The following is an 18,883-nucleotide window of genomic DNA, read 5'->3' as shown; positions in this document are numbered from 1 at the left end:
TAGTGGTGTGTGTGTCAAGTGTGAGGTTTTGGTTGATCCGAATGCCTCAATTTTTGACAACTTCCTTAGGGGACCTGGGTTTACCCAGCTCCTCAAGACACCACCTAGGGATCAAGCTTATAGCTTCTCCTCCAAACAACATGATCTCTCTATTTCTCGGCATTCAATTGGAAGAACTTAGTCCTCATCCAGGCAGCAATAGTCTTCATGCCTTCAGAAAAGATTAGTTGTCAGGCCTGCGTTCATTAAAGGTGAGGAGGAGCTGGGTGTCGTCTGCGTATGAGATGGGATTAAACCCTAAATTGCTCATGAGTTTAGCCAAGGGGGTAACATAGATGCTAAAAAGAATGGGGCTCAAACTAAGGAAGTCCTTCATCCGCTTCAGTGCAAGCCCATGTACTCCAATGTCCTGAAGTCTCTCCAGCAGGATCTGGTGTGAGATGGTATCAAATGCTGCAGACAGGTCAAGCAGAACCAACAGTGCCGCCTGGTCCAGGGCCATTCTGATGTTATCAGTTACCTCAATTAGAGCAGATTCGGTACTGTGTTTCGCCCCGAAGCCTGACTGGGAGACTTCAAGGCAGTGAAAGGATTTGATGAAGTCAGACAGATGTCGGTTTCTGTGTTATTCAATAAGCTTGCTCTGAAGGGGGAGCAGAGATGTGGGACGATAATTTGAAAGCACAGTTGTGGAGATATTGAGGTTTTTATGGATAGGAACAATTTGAGCAGCTTTCCATTCTAGGAGTAGTCTACCTGTACTCAAGGAGCTATTAAGAATGGAACAGATGGGTGAGGCTAGTTGTGCGGAGAATCTAGATGAAATTTTTGCAGGAATGATATCAAAGGGAGAACCAGATTTAGTTTTGGTGAGAAAAGATTCAACCACTATTGGAGTGAGAGGGGGAAAGCAGTGGAGCTGCAAGATATTGTTAAGGGAGTCAGGATATCCTGCTGTAGAATGGGAAGAAATTACATTGGACGAGATAATTTTCTGGTAGATGTCTTCAATTTTTTGGGTGAAAAAGAAAGCTATATTGTCGCACAGTGGCTGTGACGGAGACTCCTCAGGTTCACAGGCTCTGGGATTCGTGTAGGATTTTAGGATCTGAAAGAGGATTCTAGAGTTGCTCCCAGCTTGCTCCAGTTGAAGAGTAATGTGTAACTTGCGGGCGGATGTAATGTTTTTACGGTAGGAGGACAGTGTAGCTTTATATCTCTCCTTATCTTGCCCACTGTGAGAGAGTTGCCATATCTGCTCTAGTTTTTTGCATAGACTCTTTTCAGTTCATAAGGCTGGAGAATACCAGCTAGTGAGAGTGGGTTTAGGAGAGTGGGTCTTTGGCTTCACGGGGGCTACTTTATCAATAGTGTCTAAGAAGGTGGAGGTGAATTGGGCTTGTTGCTCTTCTACACTATAGGTGTTAGTGTCGATGTCCCAGGAACAAAAAGGGGACAGGAGTTTAGTTTTTCAGGTTTCAGTTTATGCCAAGGTCTGTACCAGTGTTTGGTGTGAGGAGTGGAGGTGGGAAGGTTTCTAGGACTCATAAGTTGGTAATTCACAAAAGAGTGGTCTGACCAAATCAGAGGGCACGTTTCCCCGCAGAGGATATTCGTGAAGTTAGATAGGATGAGATCTAAAGTGAGCCCAGCCACCTGGGTAGGATCGTTGTTAATCTTCAAGAGACCAGTAGTGGGCAGGTCTTTTAGAAAAGCTGTGGCGTCATGGTTGAGGTCATCTTCACCATGAATTTTGAAATCCCCCAGAAGTAGGAAGTTACGGGTGGAGATAACACGCGGGGAGATAAGTTCCAACAATTGGCTAGTAAATCCTAGTTGTGGGCCTGGGGGTCTATAAACAAGAGCCCCCTTCCAACTATGTTGGGGATGTAAGTCAAGTCTAAAGACAAGGCATTCTATTACGTCAGTGCATAGCTGGTCTAAGATGGAAATGAATATAGATTCTGTTGGAGTTTTTCATATTAAATGTGGAACACACTTCAAGGAGGAAATCGTAATGCACATATATTTTGTGTGCATCCACTGTCTGGTTGCTGAAAGCTCAGCTTTTGTTCTACAGAACTTATGTTTCGGAGTTTGTTGGGGGTAGGTGGACTGCCTTAAACTGGATTTTAATGTTAGATTTGGGCAGATACCATAATTACCATACTACAGGACTCCCACACACACCCCAATCCTAAAGTTTGGCGTCGCAGAAGAATTTGGCAATGTTGAAAATGCCCAAAGGTACGGTTAGCCCCAGGAACTTTTACCAAATTGGTTAGGGAGTCCCCAGGGGTCTTACCCACACACTAGCCCGTGCTAGGTATATATGTGGCTATTCCAGGCATCCATTTCAGAACACTTCTATACCTGTAAAAGAGCAAAAGAGTACTGGTCCTGATTTCTGTCATATAAGAGGAGCCCTGATGATAGGACATACTCTCCCCCATGTACACAGACCAAAGAAGTGGACTCTAAGGGTTATGAGGCTCACCTTATAATAACCTACAGGGACACAACAAACTACAAGATGCTTTTCCTGCAACTGCCTAGCTGACCAGCGGCAAGTAATCCTGGAATGGACCCTCCTGTGTCCTCTACCTGACACCCTGTGAGTCTCCAAGTGCCTCATCTGAGGTCCTGGGGCTTTAAAAATGTATTCCTGTTGTGGATTGGGACAAGTCAGAAGACAAAGCACAGGATGAACCTGGCTGGTGTATCTGATGTATGCTCCATGGCAGTCATTGTCAAATTCAGCCTGAGTCCTGTTCTACTGCAACCATTGACTATCATTGTCACTTTGTGCTTCATGGCATTATTTTTACTCATACTTGAAAAAATCATCTCTGGTTCGGATTATTAGATTTCAATCATTGTGGTGTAATTTTGTTTACTAAATGCATCTCTATTTTCAAATTCATTTTGGGATTTTCTTATTGTGATTTACTAATGTGTTAGTAATGCACACATATTTTACACATTGCTTCTAAGTTAAGCCTGCCTGCTCCATAGCTAACAGGGGGTTGAGCTCAGGTTAATTTAGTGACTTCTACAAGTTCACCTTGACAATGATCTACCCATCTCATCTAATACTCCAATTTCTTACAAAAAATATTTGAGACCAGCTAGTATCTTGCTACTGCCCCCTACAGTAGCTCTGACTATATTCTTTGCAATCATTAGAAGATCTCGATCTTTAGGAAAATTACGACAAATACAGTTTGAAGATTGCAAATTGTGGGGCAAGATTCTAGCACAGGGTCTCAATGTTCACAGTAAAATGCCATTTGCCTTGGAATGCTGCTTTGTCTCCCAGTTTGGGGTGCGGTTTGGAGTACATTAATGTTTCTATGGCAATTTCCAAACGATAGAAAAATGGATATTTCATGATGAAAAGGAGTTTACAATTCGAGATTATGCACCTCACTGCTCTCCTTCAGCAGAAAGATAAATCCTGGCTGTTCTGACTCCTTCTGATTTGGCAGACGCTCTTTTGTTGCTAAAGTGCCGAGAAACCCCGAGTGGGTAGCTGTTCCTTCTTTACAAGTGTTGAACTAAATAAATAAATAAGTACAGTGGGAGGGAGCGGGGTTAGTTGCTTTTTTTTGCGTATTGTTGTACTGTTTGTCAAAAAGCTAAATTACTGATGTGTCATTTACCAAGCAGCCCAAGGTACAGGCGAGATAGCCGATTATATTCAGTTGAGACATTGATATCGGTTTTGCCTGGATATATCCAGGTTTTATACACCTGTACGGCAATAAAAAATTGTACCAAACAAAATGATGCAAAGGAGCGCGTGGAACCGGGTAAATCACTACATGTCTTCGTGGACAGACCTTGTTACTAAATGGGGGAAGCCAGTTGTCTGACCCTTTGTACCCGTTTGTCCTGTGCCACAATTTGTCCAACGGACACAAAATAGTACCACAGGGGACCTCTGAGATTTGGGATGTGGCTAACATACAAGCCAGAGGGTTCCCGATGCCCTCCACAGCAACGTAGGGGCAATGGAGTCTCCCACACCCGCCCAGGTGCAGCTCAGACACACTTGGGCCAACAACCAATCTTCTGAGGGCCTGCACTCAATACCACATCAAAGAAGACTTATGGGTGGCAACACAGGTAGAAGCAGGGGACGCACCCACAAAGATTAAAGCAAACAAAACACTGACAGAACTACTACTGTACTATTCAGTTTAAATTAGAATTTTTTCAATAATACACTGCTCACATTCGATAAAACAATTTTAAAAAATTGAAAATGGAACCATCACACAAAAAAATCATAATTGTCAACTAATGAATTTCTCATAAAGGTCGCGAAAAGCTGGCTCTTCCTCAGAGAGCTCAAAGTTAGGCAATGCCATGTGTGATCTGTGGCATTATTAAATCCGCAGCGTTACCAGGCGTGACCAGCAACACAAAAAATAAATCAGAATTAAATGACCACCAAAGCAACATATAAGAACTATTAAAATGATATTGTGTCTGAGGTTGCTTCAGTTTTATAAGCCTCCTAGCAAAATGTCCTCACCCTTTATTGGCGTCGCCACCTACACAAAGCTGTCAATGACCTAATTCAATTTTTCAATAATATTTCCATCAAATAATGTTTCCAAATTCTCTCTAAAGCATTACACAATTCCATCTAACCAGCACTACCGCTGTGCACTAATGTTAACTTCTAGAATACCTACTTGCCAAATCTCAGCTTCTCAGATTGTTTTTGGAAACAACTTTTAAATCTCTCTTTGGTACTTAAATTCATGCCAAACTGCAGTGTGACTAATCTCGTTTAATCTTCTTGAAAACTCAGATTGGGCGTTTTCCGCAAAAAACCTTTGAAGCCTTCTATGGAGCACTCAGAGTGACTTCAAGTCTATGAAAGATTAGTTTTCTGTAAAGAGGCTCAGTGCTTTATCCATACTAATATAATAAAGAGAGAGCCCAAACCTTTGAGGCGGATAATCTCAGGAACCACAGCACCAATCACAACACCCAATACAGCGTTGGAAAGGGCAGTTGCAGCAGAAGGACATAGGCTATGCAGACGCCCACCATATACAAAAGAACCGTGCCAGCAAAGTAGTCCCTTGTGGGCGTGTCTGGGTTGTGCTGGGCGCGTGTGCTGGGGGCGTGTGGTACGTTCCGCCCTTCATGCCATGTCTCATATCGTGTGCTAATCCCACCCTGCTCCCTTTAAATACCCCTGCACCCCATAATCATAACCCACCCTTACTCCTTAAAATACCCCAACACCCTTAAACACTAACCCATCTTAACCCTATAAATATACCCTGTACCCCAACACCCAAACCTATCCCTAAACCCTAAAAATACCCCTGTACCCCCAAACCTAACCCTGAACCCTAAAAATACCACTGTACCCCAAAACCCAAACCTACCCCTGAACCCTAAAATACCCCTGTACCCCAAAAACCCAAACCAAGCCCTGAACCCTTAAAATACCCCTGTACCCCCAAACCTACCCCTAAAAATACCCCTGTACACCCAAACCTACCCCTGAACCCTAAAAATATCCCTGTACCCCAAAACCCAAACCTACCCCTGAACCCTAAAATAACCCTGTACCCCCAAAACCTAGCCCTGAATGCTAAAAATACTCCTGTACCCCAAAACCCAAACAGAGCCCTGAACCCTTAAAATACCCCGTACCCCAAAACTCAAACCTACCCCTGAACCCTAAAAATACCCCTATTCCCAAAAACCCTAACCTAGCCCTGCACCCTAAAAATACACCTGTACCCCAAAACCCAGACCTATCCCTAAACCCTAAAACTACCCCTGTACCCCATAACCCAAAACTATATCTGAAACCTTAAAATACCCAAACACCCCAAAACACATACCCCTATAACCATACTTACCTTATCCAAACATTTAAAAAAACATGCTTTTACCATTCATGCATTTACAACGAATTTCGAAAAACGGGGTAAAAGCATATAAAATGTAATGCCATGCGTTATAATGGCATTGCGGAGTCATGGTACTTTCGTAATGAAAGTATGCGGAAAAAAAGTTGCGGAATAATGGGTGTTTACCCTCCCCCGGTAAGTACATTGATGGCACGGCGGCCCACATCTCTAGCAACATACTCATATTTTTTTCACCACCCATTTGAAAAATGCACAGGTCTCTCTCATTGATGGCCAGCACCGACATAGACTTTTAGACACACCCCCCGCCACAATTTCTAGAATTGCGAACTTTAGAGCTGGGGAGCTACCTTCGAATCTCGGCATCAGCTCAACATCCTGTGATTCCAGGCAAATCGCTTTGTCTCCCCGTGCCTACCACAAATGACTGTGTTCTTCTGTAATGTAAATTGTGCTCATGCCATGTTGTCGAGTTCGCGCTATATAATATTGCAAGGAAAAACTAAAGTAGGGAAACTCGAATTCACACACTACTGAACGCGCACTCTGAAGTGCATCAGCAGTGTACTGTGAAGCGGAGCGTTTCACAGGCCTGTCACAGATAAGAAATGCTATCAAAACAAAATCCTACAAAACAATATACTACTAACGGGCAGCAATTCATACCCAGACAACGTCGGGACGGGCTGCTAGTTTCCACGTGATAATGCACGTCTTCGCATATCCAAGCAGAGATGTAGGGTGATAAATGCATTTCACTCGAGGTAGCTGTAGGAAAGTAGGATATGCTTTCATGGTTGCTCCCACTTTTTGCTGGTGTCATTCTGTTTTTCTGACTAGTCTTACTGGGATCCTGCTAATGAGGACCCCAGTCACTGTGTTATCCCCCTAAATTGGACTTGGTAAGTACTTTTGGGACCTTCCTAACTGGCTACTGGTGTACCCTTGTAAGTCCCTAGTATATGGCACTAAGGTACTAAGGGCATAGGAACACCAGGGGTCTCCCATGGGCTGCAGCACGTATTATGCCACCCATGAGAGACCACTCAAACTGTGACTACAGGTCTGCCATTGCAGCCTGTGTGAGTTGGTTTTAGCCCCACTTACCACGATATACGTTTCCTTATATCTGAGGTCAATGCACTTAAAACCTTTAAGTCACCCCTAACGTAAGCCTTTCAATCCTGAAGGCAGTGCTTGGTTATAAGTGTGAGGGTGCCCTACATGAGCAGGAAATATGCGCCTATGAGTTATGTATATATGGGAACTATAGACCTATATCAGGCTGGAAAGGTTTTATTGTATATAACAGTGATTGTGCCTATGTCACTATACCTTTACCCTGTTCCTCACTCACCAATTCACCTCTATTATCCAAATACCTTCCCTTTTTCTTCTATCACATTGTGAGCACTGTAAATACTACATGCACTATGAATTTATTTAAACGGATACATGCAGTAACATTAATGCGTTGAGTCATAATTGCATTTAATGAATGTATCACCCATGGAAATTAAATTTCCATTTTTTCTGTTGAACAGAATCAGAATCGTGTGTGGTGAATTGTTTGTCTCTATATGTTTAACTTAGAAGAACTACCACAACCATTTTTTGAAAGTACTGTACTATTGACCCAGGACGGGTAGTTTTATGGGTTTTACCCCATTAAAACTTAACTCTCCAGGCCTGTGGGCATCAAAGACATCCGAAGTAATCTCTCTTGGAGTGACGGAGTCACTCCCCTGTATCTGCAGGCACCGCAACTAAGCTGACCAGTCTGCTGCTCCTGATGTCCTACCAACTCCAAAAGTCTCTACCACACAGGTGGTAGTTCTGCAAGTCCATAGAGGCCTGCACTGTCTTCTCCACAAGTTTAAAGCCAGTATCCTTTGTCAGAACCACTGGAGTAGTACCCCTGTGAACGGTGTCCACTTGCTGTTGCCAAGGTTTGTTGACTCTCTTCTCTAGCGATCTTCAGGCTCCAAGAAGCTCCAGCCTCCAGCATCTCCTGCTACCAAGATCTTAGTCCTCACCTCATCCTTTGCACTGTGGGCATGCATTCTTGGTGAGCTGCTCAAAGGTTTCTTGCAACTCCTGTCTCTTGAGGGTCTTCTTTGGCTCCAGTGGGCCCCCCTGCTTGCTCAGGGCCTGCTCGGACTCTCCTGTGTTTGGTGAGTCCCTTAGACCTTGCTGGTCCTGACAGTGCACCTTCTTTGTTTTACTCCTCTGTTGCTGCTGCCAAGGCTTTTTGGTGCTCCCGCCGGACACCGACACCCTGGCTCTCAGCTTATGATGTGGGACAGCTTGTGAATGGTCTTGTCTTCTACAGTGACACCTGATCCTCACAGCTGCAGCGAAAAGTTCACCGTCAACTCTCCTGCATCTTTGTTCATCTGTGGTCATTGGTCTTCCGTGCCTCCTAGTCACTCCTGAGGGGCATAGACTCTGTCCTCTTTGCTTGCAGGCACTCCTCTTCAAGAATCCACCCTTGGATTCCAACGGACTCTTTCACCTTCTTTGCCAGCGGCATCTTCACTGAAGTCCTGCATTGTGATCTACAGCGGTTTCCAATGTCATTTCACACCTATGCACCCAGCTTCCCTGGAGTAGGTATCCTGGTTCCTGGGGTATCCACTGGTGAAGTGACTCTCCAACCTTCTGTCTTCCACAGGGTTTCTTCAAGGTCCTCTGGTAAGGGTCCTTCTTGAAAACTGGAACCGCGACTTCTTCATTGACTTGTATTGAGCACAGTCATGTTTTCTCTTCGCACATGGCCTCTGTGGGGTTCGTGGGTACTTACCTTGGGTGGTTCCTTGGATTCCCAGCTCTTCTAAGTCTTCAGAGTTCAATCTCGAATTTGGTTGCAGTTCCCATCCGCTTTATTAGTATATAGTTTGGTCTCACCCTAGACACCACTGTGTATTTGTGCTACTTACCTGTTCTATTATTGAAGTATTGTGTGTATTGTGATTATATCTCCAGGTAGGAGATATACCAATGTGTTAGTGAGTTTTTATAATAACTGGTAAAACAAGCTGTTTACACTCCTTCTAGACTAAGCCTAAAGGCTGCTTTCCACAGCTACCACTTAGAGAGCTTCCTGTGGTTGTCTAAGAGCACTAAACTTACCATGAGGGTAGTCTGGATTAGTGCAGGGTGCTTCACTTAAATATGGGTGCACCATAAACTAAGCCAACCTCCTAAAGTAGCAGCTATCTTAGCTATGACTATGTCCCAATCCTCATCGTACAAATATTGGGGCACAGTTTATTTTAAGTGCAAACTTTCTGTTAATGAGTACACTTAGCTTGTCTGCTCAATGTTACCACTGCTAAGTGTTATCACTTAGATCAATTGCACTTAAGAATGCACCTTAGCAATGCTCCTGTGGTCAGTGGTAGCAAAGGCATCTTGGCGCTCTGTATACAAATCATGGTCGTCCATGCAGCAGAGATCAGCAGTAGCAGAAAGACAGACTCGTGAGCTTCCTCAGAATATCAGGGCTTAGCCCTCACCTTGAAGAAACTGGCAGTACAGTGGGCCACCGCAGCAGGATGCACACAGGTCATCACTTCTCCCCGTTGCTGTGGCGCTCTGGTAGATATATTCAATGATGACAGGCAGTGGCCCTCTGACAGTGCTTAATTTGTGCCCGTGGTTTCTGGTGCTCCTCACTGGCACTGAAAATTTAATGCAGCCACTTATGACTGTCTGCCACATGGTAGTGTGTTGTTTGAGTAACTTAGAGATGAGAAGAACAACAGTATTCATTAATTCAATATACTTTATATGACTAACACCTGCCTCCCAAGACATTCTTATAGCTTTGGGGGCCTGGCATTGTCTGAATTATCACACTTGTAGGAATGTGATGATCAGTAGTTGTGTACGTATTGTCGCTGGCAGCGCAGGCAGGGGCAATGGGTGTTGCTATTCAGGGACCTCCTGACAAGGGCCCAGATTATTTATTTTTTACAAAACAAGCACTGTTCCGAATGTTCAAAACTAGAACCCTGTCAGGATGGGGCACACCTTATCTCCTCGAGAGGATGCTGATGAGAGCAAGCCCTGACCTTCCAAGAATGAATAAGGTACCACATTTTTACGAGGGAGATGATTTTTGTTTGGTTAGCTCTGATTAGAAACCTTGCATATTCCTTGCAGAGAGACACTTAGGACAAAGTAACCAGAATAAGAAAGAAGAGGTGAAAAAGTGAGCAACATCCTCCGTATATTTCCCATTCAACTTTCACACAAGATTTATGTGTTCCTCTAAAGGTAATCTAAATGTTCTAAGGTACTCCAAAGGTGAATTCCATCAACATCCTCTTCGAAAGTCCCCAATCATCATCTCAAACAATGTCCCTGAACAGACCCAGTCATTAAAGCAAATTAACAAATAGGGACCCTATTTACCAGACTTTCTGAGGCATTATACCCAGCTCATGAAGGCAGCTCTAGCCTCAATGGAGACAATGAACACAGTTATTTCACACTTTATCCCCTGGGTCATACTTATAGAGGTCTGGAGGTGTTGGGGAACAGACAGACTTGACAAAGGAGCTCTTAATCTTGCAGCCCTTAACAAGACCCTAGAGTCAGGGCATAGACACCCCTGATATTTTATGAGTTAATGACCTATGTTAACATATTTGATGGTCTAATGTATATCAACATCATTTTAGCTCTCACAGGAGAGTGGACATACCACACCAGGCCCTCAGCAAAGCGGGTTGATGGGTCATGAGCTCGGGTGGAGTTATGTTATGTTATGTTAGTAGTTTTCATAAGGCCCGCAGCTACCCCAGCCAAGAGGCGTCCCGGCGCCTGATCAGGTACCACAACAAAACAAATCGATGCTGGGAAGGAGAGGAAGGAATCAGTCAGCGATTGGGAACAAAAAAGTTTTTATGGCGCGCCTAAAGGAAGTAAGGCTGTTCAAGGCTCGAATATGGACAGGGAGAGAATTCCATAATCCTGCCGCTAATACTCGAAAGGAGCGACCTCCCATCCTACTCAGTCTAAACCGTGTATTGACCGCCAGATGGAGAGATTCCGATCTAAGAGACAGCGTAGGAACATAGGAGGAAAAAAGCTTAGCGAGGGCTGGAGGAGAGGAAAGCTTCAAGATTTTAAATGTCAGGCAGAGAGCCTTAAATTTAATTCTCTGTCTGACCGGCAGCCAGTGGAGAGAGGTCAAAACTGCAGAGACAGAGCACTGTCTAGGAAGGCCAACGATGGCTCGCGCCGCGGCATTCTGCACCCTTTGCAATCTAGTAGCCTCCGCCTGATTCACTCCGAGCAGCAGCGCACTTCCATAGTCCAGCCGAGAAAGAATGGAGGCTTGGACCACCAGTTGCCGAGTAGGGGGGTCGAAAAATTTGAGGACCGGTCTCAGCCCTCGCAGAATACCATAACAGGTAGCTGCAACCTTCTTCGTGTGGCTGGTGAAGGAGAGTGTAGGATCCAGCCAGACCCCCAAGTTCTTAACTTCGGCAGCTGGGATGGGAGTCACCCCCAATTCTGGAGGCCACCACTGGTCTCCCCAGAGCTCCGCCTGCTTTCCTAAGATCAGGACCTCGGTTTTTTTGGCATTTAACTGCAAACAATTAGTTCGCATCCAATTTGCCACGGCGATGAGTCCTGCACGGAATCTGGGAGCGTTCACCTCGGGATCACCGCTGAGTGTCACCGCCAGCTGCGTGTCTTCGGCATACGATGTCATGGTTAGGCCCCATTGTCTGACGACTGCAGCCAGCGGTTTCACATATAGGTTGAACAAAGTGGGGCTCAACGCAGAGCCCTGCGGAACCCCCAGCCCCAGTGGATGGAAAGAGGACTGACTCGGTGGAATAGCCACTTTAAAAAACCGGTCCGAGAGGAAAGAGCGAAACCATTGGAGAGCAGTCCCCTCAATTCCCACTCCCTCCAAGCGCCGGATCAGAATGTCATGAGACACCGTGTCAAACGCGGCGCTCAAATCTAACAGGAGGAGCGCCGCTGTCTGCCCAGCATCCAGCACCGTTCGCAAGTGCTCGGTCATAAAGAGCAATGCAGTTTCGGTGCTGTGTTGTGCACGAAAACCATTCTGGCTCTGGTCTAGAATGTTATTTCGAGAAAGGTGGGCGGACAAGATGGAGTTCACGTGTGCCTCAGTAACCTTGGCGGTCCAGGGCAGGAGGGAGATGGGGCGGTAGTTTTCTGGTAGTAGGGGGTCAAGGTTAGGCTTCTTTAAAATTGGGCTGACCACTGCCTGCTTCCAGGAAGAAAGGACCTCACCCGATGTGAGCGATAGATTGATCTGATCCAGTATAGGCTCACGACATAGGGGAGGAAGAAGTCTGAATAACTCTGGCTTCAGCGGATCTAATGGAGAGCCGGATTTAATTTTGAGGCTCAGAGTATCGAAGACCTCGTCAGACATTACTGGCAGGGAGGACAGAGTTTCATGAACCGTAGCCATCACACCAGTTTGCTAAGCATCGGGCACAGATGACGTAAATCCTCGGTAGATCGCCTGCACTTTCTCCACGAAAAAGGATGCCAGACTTTCACAGTGAGAGTCCGTGCAGATTTCCACCGAGGTGGCCCGTTTCCCCATAAGGTCTTTGAGAACCTTAAAGATTAATTTAGACGGGTTGGGGCTATTCTGAAACTCGAAAGCATAGTGTGCGGCCCGGATTTGACAGATTGCCCTGTGATAGATCTTAAGCTGGGCAAAATACAAAGATTTCAAGGTGGGATCAAAGGATTTCCTCCACGCCCTCTCAGCTTGCCGGCACGTTCTCTTAAGCTCGGCAAGAGTATCATTATACCATGGGCTGGGAACTTTAGCATGGCATTTCGACCAGCGCATCGGTATAAGAGAGTCAAGGGCAGCTAGGACCCAGTTACGAAACTGCTCGTATCCTTGTTCCACATTCAGCAGATTGCCCAGGGGCTGCGCCTCCAAGATCTTATAAAACTCCTCCAGTTTGAGCTTATGCCAATTTCTTTTAAGGATCAGTCTGTCCACAGGTTTAAATTGTGGGTCATCTATAGGACATGAAACTTTAACCAGCAGATGATCAGTCCAGCCTACCACCATCGGGTCAGAGACCCTAGCCCGCTCCAGTGTGGTAAAGAAGGGGTCAAGGATATGACCTCCTGTGTGGGTAGGGGAGGTAACTAGTTGGACCATTTGCATGGCTTCAAGGTCCGCTAGCAAGGTATTAATAGGTGCTAATGACCCCTGATCAAAATGGATATTGAGGTCGCCTACGATGTTAAAATTAGCACATCTCGGAGCTAAAGAGCTGACCACGTCAGCAAGAGCGGCCTTGAAGACAGTGTCGTTCCCTGGCGGGCGGTAGATAAGCATACCGCTAAGTGTAAACTGATGACTGAAGGCTACCTTAAAAGAAGCGCTCTCACACGCTGGTAAGTCGAGAGCTTTCCATTCAGCCGGGAAGCAGGATTTTATCACCATATCTATGCCACCCCCTCTAGAGGTGCGGTTAAGAGTGAACACTGTGTAGTTGGAAGGGAATGCCAGATTGATTATAGCAGTGTCCGCATCCTGAAGCCAAGTCTCAGTGAGGAAGATGAGGTCAGGAGAGTCCTTTTCGATCATGTCACGTAAGGACTGATGGTGCTTGACCAATGATCTCACGTTCAGACTCCAGATGCTAAGTACACGCTCAGAGATATTAGTACGTGTATTTGGGGCATTCCTTTCCACAGAGCGCACCCCAGACGGGGTATCAAGTGACAAACTGCCACAGGTACAGACATAAGGACCCGACAACGGGTGCACAGGATCATGAACACATACCGTGAGCCTCTCTCTAATAGAAAGCAGAGCGGCGCGATTGCACCTGAACGTCAAGGTATTCTGCATGATGGTATGATGACTAAATGCCAGAGTCCAGGCCCCGCTCACGCTTCCTATACGCGGACGAGCACAGACGGGCAGGACTCTGGCACGACTCCGGCTAAGCGACGGTGTCCCGCTGCGCGGGAAAGGACGACTTTAAGTAGGCGTCGCAATGAAGAGCTCGAGCGTCGGGACGCCCCAAGATGGCGCCCACCTAAATTTCCACTAACCCAAGCCAAGATGGCGCCCACAAGAGTCCAACCCCGGGACCCGGACCCGCCAAACGGCGGTGCGCTTTCCAGAAATTAAGTGCAGGTAAGGGGACGAGTACCCAGGCAGAATAGTAGTAAAAACAAGGGAGAATCCAAGCAAAATAACGAAAATACAAAACTGGTAATTTTAAAAACACAGCGCACTGGCAGCGCGACCTGCGTTAATGCAGCACCTAATCTGGAGTCCGGTTCAGAGTCTGACCTATCCTTGGGAACTCCTGGGGTACCCCAATGGAGCAGCGGTTTTTCAGTTTGGGGTTGCATTGGGTTTAGGGGACCCTGCAAACTGAGTAAAAAAAAAAAAAAGAACTTGAGTCACAGTAGAAAACTGCTGATGTGGCACACCTGCCTTTACACAAGTAATGCTCAAGTGCAACATTCAATAAAAAGGAAACCAGAACACTTCCTTTGAAATGAATTTTATCACCTGGGTCAAACAGACTGTTCTTGAAGCTATTCGTTTTCTTAGAGACCCAGTGCTTAATTTGAGCCGGTAGTTTCCGGTGCTTGACACCAGCATTTACTTGCCAATATCTGCACTTATGGCAAAGATGAGACGTTTAACAGTTGATTATTATATGACATTTACATTTTTTTTAAAAACATTTTTTATACAAATTAAGCCCCGAAGAGACCGCTTTGCACTTCTTGTTGCCCACCGGACTAGGAAATGTCAGTGAAGGTCAGAGCCTCTCTGCACAAAGCAACCCCACCCCCGCCCCATGTATGATACATACAGGACTCTGAAAAATATGAAGAGCAAAAGTACCACTGAGAAAGACACTGGTCCTGCAGATATGGCTGAAAGTGCATAGAAGAGCTGGCGATGTGCCCACCCAGAGATGGAATGACCACACCTGATCAGGCTGAAGACACTATCCCTGAGAAGAAACTGATGTTGATACCCAACTTTCACCTTATATGAAGCAAGCACTACTAAACGTAGATTAATATTAAAAAAAATAAAACCCAAAGCAGAGAAATTGTATTAGCATCTAAAAGTCGGAGCCAATCAAACTTTTGGGAACCAGACGTAAAATAATTACAAACATGAGAAACAGGATTATTATGTTCAGACTAGATAGAAGTTGAACATTATCTGCAGACTGACTTAAGGGTGCAGAGTAGTCCCATAGCTGTAAAAGAAGTGGAAATGTATACATCAGTGCCACTGGAATTACGCAGCAGAGTAGGACCAAATTATGCGGCTGTGTGGACTAAATTATACTACTCCGAATAGGCAAATTATGCAGCCTTATGAACGCATTTTGGAGCAGCATTCATTAGTTTGTCATTTTGACACACATATGGGGGCTAAGGGTTTACCTCTGTAACAGTTTAACACCTAACACTCCAATCAGTAACGGAAAGGTGATCGGTTAACCTTTGCAAGGGCCTGTCACAGTGTGGCAACCCGTGTGAGCATTTTTAGTAACATTTGATCCATTTGAACTAAAAACTATTTTTTGTTCAAATCTGCTATTTGTGGCAAATGTGGGATTATGCACACAAGGCACTCGTGGCGTATTCACGTAATTCCAGTGGCCCTTATCAAGAAGATTCAGTGATGAAAAAAGTTTTTTTGTGACCAAACCCAGCTAGCCGTGAGCTGTGCTTCCATTATGGCCATCTCAGCGATGACCACAGCTGGATTACAGACTTCGAGTTGCAGATGTGTCTTGCTTCCCATGGAAAGCGTACAGTGCCCTGTACACCCCCGTGAGCCAACACATAGCCGTGGGCTATTATTGGCCACAGGAGCCAAGCTCAGGCGTGAATCTGCGGAGGAGATCAAACATGGGAGAACCACAAAACGTCACCCCTGGTTTTGTGGTTGTTTTGTTTATTAGTACAGGTGATGTCCTCTCGAGATCCCGGAGCCACAAAACGCAAACACAGATGTCAGACGATACAAGTCATGTGTGATGCCTCCAGCCAGCTGACCTTCCCAAAATAAAGCAAACAAAAAGCACACGTTCTAGTTCAACAGATCACTAGCTGTAGGCGACATGTCCCTTAAAATATGTACGGAAAACCAGAGGCCAGAGCCAGACCACAAAACCGTCTGAGGCAGCAATTAAACAAAGCGCCTGCAGCGGAATGGCGTCCAAAGCTAAAATTAAATATCTTCCGCTTAGGAGGATGTGTAACAGCAATTAAGGGCAATTACTGGTAGAAGGGCAGTGCACTTTAAACACCATGACGATTAGACAGACATTTCTGAAAGGCTAATGGATATCTTCTGCATATCTGTTTTAATTTTAAATTAGATTTACTTGGATGTACTTTTCTGTTGAGCTGTGTGCAGCACTCCTATGCTAGGACAACAAGTCACATAATTTTTTGTGTATTAACAATTCCTTTCCAGAAATAAAGCCAAAACTAGACTATAACAAGTTTTATTTAAATTATAATGCTAGACCAATGTTGTAATCAACAAGCATTATGGAACAGTACTGATCGTCTTCATGTGTAACAGTCAACTTGAAAGGCGGGCTTAGCATAGAGCCAGCCGCCATTATGGCGGTCGCTCCGGCCCCGCTAGCAAAGTGACGCTGGCCTGTGTCAGTAAGGTCATGGTTGGTGAGCATAGTTTGCGGTCCTTTGAGGGCATCGCCTTTTTGAAAGGTAATGCCCGAGGGGGAGACAGAGGGTCTCTCATAGAACTCCAAGGGGCAGTTTCAGTCAGTAGGTGGAAGGAGTGCGGGGGCCGGGGGCTCTGGGAGCCATGCTTCCAGTAGGTCATGGACCACCCCCGCATGCGCATGCGCTCAAGGGCGCAACAGCGCACAACCGGTACGTTGATTAGGTGCGGGGGCACTGCACTGGGAGCCACGCTTCCAGTAGGCCATGGGCCACCACGCACGCTCATGCACTCAAGGGCGCATACTGTCTAAGGGCCCCGTTTTATGGAGACAAGAGGATAAGGATCTGGGCTGCCAGTCATTGACCTTGCCGTAGGCTCTAAAGGGTTGCGCAGAAAGGAAATCATATTAATTTAGAATACTATAGGAATCCAGATGTATTCGAGAAATGTTAAGGTCAGCCTTTGAACAACTGTGCCTATCTGTATTTGGACATTCTGTGCATTGTATATAATGTATACCTCAATATCTGAATGTTTAAGTTTGTAATAAAATACCGCAGGGGGTCTACGACCCCTGATCCAAAGCAGTTGTGTTGTCTGACTTGTCTACCTTGGAGGGGAAGGGGGGTGGGTGAGGGGCCCACCCCATTTTGGGGATCATCTGCTCTTATGGGAGGGGTCTAGGCGGTACCAGTCCATAATGTTTTGTCGTTCCTAACAGGCCTTTCTCAGGTCTTTAAGTAATCCTTCACAGGAGCAATACTAGCAACTCCAGTGCGGGTGCACTTGTTGTATAGTCACACTGCGGACAAGGAGAATGGTTTGAAATGGAAGTTGAATGCATGTTACTTGTGAGAGAGTGTCACGCTGCATACGTTACTCCCTTTTCTGTCAGAGGAGAAAGGTGGTCAAGGAGCGACTGTGGGTCTGAGCGTGCATCAGCCATGCCAAGTGTCAGTGTGAGGCAGGACTTACTTTACAAGACAACTGGCCAGACTTAGAGCGACTGCGAGAAGAGTGCCCGTCCAGCGGCTGGCTTGCCTCCAAGTGCCAAAGTGAATGTCGAACCATCACTAAATTTGTTGCAGACACATTCATTGTGGGGTTAAAAAAAATGATAAAATTGTTTAGAAAAAAATAAATAATTGCTCAATATTTGAATTTCAGTTTGAAGCATTGGGTTGTGTTTGTCCAATGAGTGACATTTATTGTAAGTGAATGAATAAATGAAGATGTGTTGAGTACGCTGCTACACAAACGAGTGTCCCAGCGCTGGAACGCCCAAGGTCTGTCCACCACAACCACCCTTTTCAAGGCAAAAACATGGGGTTTTAGTGGCATCCGAAACTGGGATTCCTGGGAGATAGCCCTCTCAGAGTAGAGAATACATGTATATAGCTCTTGCTCTATCTATCTGTTTTATTTGATATGTGTAAATCCAAGTTGTTTCTGTTTTGTTAATTTGTTGATCCTCCATGTTGGGGAATTATTGTTTTATACCGTTACCATCTTCATACTCATGTGAAGCTCTCTGATACCTCTGGGTCTAGCCAGCGCTATATAAAACCTCTAAAATAAATAAATAAACACCATTGTGCCCTCCATGAAGTTATAATGAGGCGGCCAAAAATATATCACTTTATCATATGCAAAGAATATACGGCCAATAATATTGTTAAATGTAGAGAAACATTATTGACTAATAGGCCATATAAGAGTGACGTTTGTGAGGTGAATTATTTCACACTGCTGTCAAGTTAATCAATTAATGACTAAGGTGCTTTGAAGTAGAAAGATTTGCTTAGGATCGCGCAGATAGATCATGTGAGGAAGCTGGGACTTGAGCCCAGGTTTCCTGGTTTCACCTTATGCAGTGCAGCCTCTGGAAGAATGTCTCCTTCAGTCTCCTATTTGCCAACAAAGGGCCTTATTACGATGTCGGGCTGACTTATGTCCGCCAATACCGTTGTGGTCTGGGGACCACCCGACCTCCGGTTAGTGGTCCCGACACCGCAGTTACAATGCGACCTCATATGGTGCAGTCGCATCCTCCCATTTCTCTAGAGGAGCTTGTGCTGTGGCCATAAACTGGCCCTATCACAAGCTCCCATGGAGAAATGGTGGTTCCTGTTAATCCTGCACCGTGCGACAGACACCATAAGGCACCTACCACATGGTACAAGATTAACGGGGGCACTATCGGCCCACACCTGGAGGTTGCAGGGAGAAGGGGGCCCTGCTAGAAGTCCCCAAAGTTGCT

General features: G+C 45.5%; 1 pseudogene; it reads right to left on the bottom strand.

Moving 5' to 3' along the window:
• Window positions 1-223: 223 nt before the first annotated feature.
• On the bottom strand, window positions 224-13,788 carry LOC147666170 (uncharacterized; annotated as a pseudogene).
• Window positions 13,789-18,883: the final 5,095 nt, after the last annotated feature.

The sequence above is a fragment of the Lissotriton vulgaris genome, unplaced genomic scaffold, assembly GCF_964263255.1.
Source record: "Lissotriton vulgaris unplaced genomic scaffold, aLisVul1.2 SCAFFOLD_548, whole genome shotgun sequence".
NCBI classification, from domain to species: domain Eukaryota; kingdom Metazoa; phylum Chordata; class Amphibia; order Caudata; family Salamandridae; genus Lissotriton; species Lissotriton vulgaris.
The sequence above is the reverse complement of the archived record's forward strand: the minus strand, read 5'-3'. Positions and strand labels throughout refer to the sequence as shown.